Genomic DNA, 6,000 nt, shown 5'->3' with positions numbered 1-6,000 from the left:
CAGTAATAAGCAAGAAATGACGTAATTCATGATTACAGATTAACCCCGGAACGTCAGCTGTCAGCTCTATAATTGTAATTGCACTCACACAGAAGATTTGACAAATGAACGCAAAGGATAACACTGTGCAGTACTTTTATTACATCGGGTTTAACAACACTAATGTCATAATGTGTGATTTACAGATGTACTTACTGTGATGTTTATTGCTTCCCCATCCCCCCCCCCCATCCCCATCCCCCATACGTATTTTCTTTCTATTTTTGTGCTTTTGCTTTCTCTGATATATTTTCTGACAGGAACCTTACGGTATATTACTAAAACGCAAATATCACCGATATGCACATTTAGCAAGATTAGTTTACGGAACGTTGAATATTAGACAAAACGAAGCATTCACATGTAAGCCAACCTGATGTTCTCTGTACTGTAGGGACCAAGCAATGAAACGCCCTCCCTCCTCCGTATTCTTCTTCTTCTTCGTTCATGGGCTTAGACTCCCACGTTCACTCATGTTTTTAGCACGAGTGGATTTTTACTTGTATGACCGTTTTTACCCTGCCATTTAGGCAGACATACGCCACTTTCGGGGGAGCCTCCTCCGTATTAACAAGTTCTGTTTGCGACGCAACACGCATGCGAAATTGGTGTGCGACGCAAAACGCATGCGAAATTGGTGTGCGAAGCAACACGCATGCGAAATTGGTGTGCGACGCAACACGCATGCGAAAATGGTGTGCGACGCAACACGCATGCGAAATTGGTGTGCGACGCAAAACGCATGCGACATTGGTGTGTGTTTTCTGTTGACCATGTCGTGATGTAGTAGACAAGTGTCTGCCCCACCCCCACTAGAGCGTGTAAGACAGACAACAAATGTGTCTATTCTTGCTACGGGCGGGTCACGATTTTGTTTCTTCTTCTTACTATAGTTACACACTTGCCATGCAGTCTGTGTCCGGTTTCTTCTTCTTACTATAGTTACACACTTGCCATGCAGTCTGTGTCCGGTTTCTTCTTCTTACTATAGTTACACACTTGCCATGCAGTCTGTGTCCGGTTTCTTCTTCTTACTATAGTTACACACTTGCCATGCAGTCTGTGTCCGGTTTCTTCTTCTTACTATAGTTACACACTTGCCATGCAGTCTGTGTCCGGTTTCTTCTTCTTACTATAGTTACACACTTGCCATGCAGTCTGTGTCCGGTTTCTGCCTGCTGTGTTGTCCCTGTCCAATTTCTACTTACAGATTCTGAAAGGATCATGTTACGGAGTTTTTCGCGATGTAGTAACGAAGCAGCCATTTTGGGGAAGTTTTCTGCCAAACTTGACCTTGGCATTATGAAGGTGTAACCGTGTGCCGAAACACTACGATCACCTCGGGAAGCGAAGTGCAATCAAACAGGATTGAAAATGTTAGGGCTAATTTCTTAGCCCTATAAAAACTGTTATGCAAACCCGAAGGTTTCCATGAACATACATACAATCGGAAACCACCAGACCCCATCACAAACAGAACTCTACAAACCACAGGTGTTGACTTTAAAGGCCAACAACCCGGGTGCAGAGTCCGTTGTGAAAGGAGCGGTAGCCTCCCTGTCACAAAGGGACATTATTTTGCTGTGTTGCAGTTAAGACACAAGCCCAACGATAAACTTGACAAGAAAAATGTTCATTCAAAATGAACAGCGTCGATGCAATGTCCACCAAAGATTTATTTTGGGAAGTGTTAAAAGGTTAGGGTCAAAAGTCAATGAATTGCATGTTGTGCTGGATATATATAAATTGTTTATTTCAGTCAATGCTTGCTATGAATTGATCAAACAGCCACAAGAAAAAACAAGTCGCGTAAGGCGAAATTACTACATTTAGTCAAGCTGTGGAACTCACAGAATGAAACTGAACGTAGTCCGCCACTAGTGCAAAAGGCAGTGAAAGTGACGAGCCTGTTTGGCGCGGTAACGGTTGCGCTGTGCTTCATAGCACGCTTTACTGTACCTCTCTTCGTTTTAACTTTCTGAGCGTGTTTTTAATCCAAACATATCATATCTATATGTTTTTGGAATCAGGAACCGACAAGGAATAAGATGAAATAGTTTTTAAAACGATTTCGGAAATTTAATTTTGATCATAATTTTTATATTTTTAATTTTCAGAGCTTGTTTTTAATCCAAATATAACATATTTATATGTTTTTGGAATCAGAAAAGGATGAAGAATAAGATGAACGTAAATTTGGATCGTTTTATAATTTTTTTATTTTTTTACAATTTTCAGATTTTTAATGACCAAAGTCATTAATTAATTTTTAAGCCACCAAACTGAAATGCAATACGGAAGTTCGGCCTTCGTCGAAGATTGCTTGGCCAAAATTTCAATCAATTTGATTGAAAAATGAGGGTGTGACAGTGCAGCCTCAACTTGTACAAAAAAGCCGGATATGACGTCATAAAAGACGTTTATAAAAAATAAAAAAAATAAAAAAACGTCCTGGAATATCATTCCCAGGAAGTCTCATGTCAAATTTCATAAAGATCGGTCCAGTAGTTTAGTCTGAATCGTTCTACACACACACACACACAGACAGACACACACACACACGCACACACACGCACACACACACACACACACACACACACATACACCAAGACCCTCGTCTCGATTCCCCCCTCTATGTTAAGACATTTAGTAAAAACTTTTTAATTAAAAAATAGAGCTTGTTTGAAACAGGTAGAAAGGAAGAGTTGATATTGCAATATCTGTACGTGGGAATGTGGTGAAAAAGAGTGCTAAAAGTAGTAAGTCGGCCTCAGATCCATTTCAAATATTTATTGCAGAAAAACAAAATACAAATTAAAAACAAAACCACAGAACCATTACCAGGTGTCATAGGAATGTTTGAAAACAATAGTTTTAATTTTACACTGTAAATACAGGAATCAGAATTAAACACCTCAAATTGGCACATGCATAATGAATCACCTGGAATTGCAACAGGGAGATACTGAAGTAATTGGAAACAAACACTTGAAATTGACAGAGAAACAATTGAAAATATATTACTGACATGAGCGTACAATATTTTAATGGAAGTGCATTTTTAGCACGAAGCATCCGCCGGAGGATGCACTAACAATTACATAGTGCCACAAAATGTGTACGGACATTTCACAACCGTGCATTATTAGCACAGAACACATACATGGGGGCGCACAAAACATTATTGTACCATGATGATGATCGGGATTGTTGAAGATCTTTTCTTGTGCAAGGCGCCCCTGTATGACCGCAACTGATCCAACCGGCCGCATCTGAACAAACGACGTCGAAACGGCGCGAAACACGTCCTCTCGGTTGGTCTCGGATTGACTCGGCTCCTCTCGGTCTTTTTTTTTGTGTGTCTTTTTTTCTTTTCCTTATGGTCGGAGTGGTATATTTATGTACATCTTAGATTAAAAAAAACACCCGAAAGCTGTGTTTAATCGTTTCGCGTAAATTGTGCATTTTTTTCAGCTTTGAAATTGTTTTGGCTTGGAGAGTCAGCGCGCTTTGGCTTGGAGACTAATTCTCCACAGGCACGTTCTTCCCAACCACAGATACCAGCGTCGTCCGCGACGCTGGAAAAATGGTTCTTAACCATGCTACGTAAAGTCACACAACTTCCCGTGAAACAAAATCCGGTTCACCATCTGGCATCTCAGATCTGACCAGGCGTTAACATGGGATGAGACCATTCATCCGCTTGGTCACATACCAACAATCAACACCCTAGCTGCTTGCTGTCAAATGTTTGATTTTTACATTTAGTCAAGTTTTGACTAAATGTTTTAACATCGAGGGGGGAATCGAGACGAGGGTCGTGGTGTATGTGTGTGTGTGTGTGTGTGTGTGTGTGTGTGTGTGTGTGTGTGTGTGTGTGTGTGTGTGTGCGTGCGTGTAGAGCAATTCAGACCAAACTACTGGACCGATCTTTATGAAATTTGACATGAGAGTTCCTGGGTATGATATCCCCAAACTTTTTTTTCATTTTTTTGATAAATGTCTGTGATGACGTCTTATCCGGCTTTTCGTGAAAGTTGAGGCGGCACTGTCACGCCCTCATTTTTCAACCAAATTGGTTGAAAATTTGGTCAAGTAATGTTCGACAAAGCCCGGACTTCGGTATTGCATTTCAGCTTGGTGGCTTAAAATTTAATTAATGACTTTGGTCATTAAAAATCTGAAAATTGTAAAAAAAATTTTTTTTATAAAACTATCCAAATTTACGTTCATCTTATTCTCTATCATTTGCTGATTCCACAAACATATACATATGTTATATTTGGATTAAAAACAATCTCTGAAAATTAAAAATTAAAAAATTATAATCAAAATTAAATTTCCGAAATCGATTTAAAAACTATTTCATCTTATTCCTTGTCGGTCCCTGATTCCAAAAACATATAGATATGATATGTTTGGATTAAAAACACGCTCAGAAAGTTAAAACGAAGAGAGGTACAGTAAAGCGTGCTATGAAGCACAGCGCAACCGCTGCTGTGCCAAACAGGCTCGTTACTTTCACTGCCTTTTGCACTAGCGGCGGACTACGTTCAGTTTCATTCTGTGAGTTCCACAGCTTGACTAAATGTAGTAATTTCGCCTTACGCGACTTGTTGTTTCTTTGTTGACGAATTCTTTTCATATGAAATCAAATCATCACACCAATACCACTGTGCACAGAGAACACCCAGACTGCTATCCCTCACGGTTGGCCTAGTGGTAAGGCGTCCGCCCCGTGATCGGGAGGTCGTGGGTTCGAACCCCGGCCGGGTCATACCTAAGACTTTAAAATAGGCAATCTAGTGGCTGCTCCGCCGGGCGTCTGGCATTATGGGGTTAGTGCTAGGACTGGTTGGTCCGGTGTCAGAATAATGTGACTGGGTGAGACATGAAGCCTGTGCTGCGACTTCTGTCTTGTGTGTGGCGCACGTTATATGTCAAAGCAGCACCGCCCTGATATGGCCCTTCGTGGTCGGCTGGGCGTTAAGCAAACAAACAAACAAACAAACAAACAAACAAACAAACAAACAAACAAACCCAGACTGTTGAGTTTTGGTATGTGCCCAAGTGGAGGGATGGTCTCATCCCATGTAAAAGCCTGCCCAGCTCTGAGACGGTGAGACGAACTGTTTTCACGACAAGGAAAGTGTCCTTAATTAATTCAACGTTAATAGGAGAACGGTTGCCGTCGGCAAGCTCAACCCTTCTGCGTTAGAGTCCCGATCGATTCTGGTCATCGCCGTATTTTCTCGGACTGGCAATCATTAATAATTGCTAGCAGATCTCTAGGCCTGTCCTTAAACTGGGCGAAGTCGACTACGCGAAGTATACTTCGCGAAGCTGACCGCACGAAGACACACACAGACACCCATACACACACACACACACACACACAGGCACACACACACACACACACACACACACACACACACACACACCACGACCCTCGTCTCGATTCCCCCCTCTATGTTAAAAAATTTAGTCAGAACTTGACTAAATGTAAAAAGAAAGATATTCCTTTTGTGTGATGGGATACGTATCAACAATGTCAAACTGAACTGCTTAGCTTATTGGTTGATTCGAGACCGTTTCACGACCACAATTATCTTTTTAATGAGATCCTGTACTGTACAATGTTGTACCGATAGGTACTTATTCCAATATTACAATTGTGGATCATTATATTCCTGCAAGGCTTATTTTCATATCACGTTTTCTGCAATAATCTCCCCTTTCCCTCGCGGTGTGTGTGTGTGTGTGTGTGTGTGTGTGTGTGTGTGTGTGTGTGTGTGTGTGTGTGTGTGTGTGTGTGTGTGTGTGTGTGTGTGTGTGTGTGTGTGTGTATGTGTGTGTTTGTGTGTGTGTGTGTGTGTGTGTGTGAGTATGTGTGTGTGCTTGCGCATAAGCACGAGGGCGTATATGCTTCTGCGGGTATATATCATGTGTGTTTGGTTTTTA

This window comes from Littorina saxatilis, linkage group LG16, assembly GCF_037325665.1.
Source record: "Littorina saxatilis isolate snail1 linkage group LG16, US_GU_Lsax_2.0, whole genome shotgun sequence".
Taxonomy (NCBI): Eukaryota; Metazoa; Mollusca; class Gastropoda; order Littorinimorpha; family Littorinidae; genus Littorina; species Littorina saxatilis.
This window is presented reverse-complemented; position numbering follows the sequence as displayed.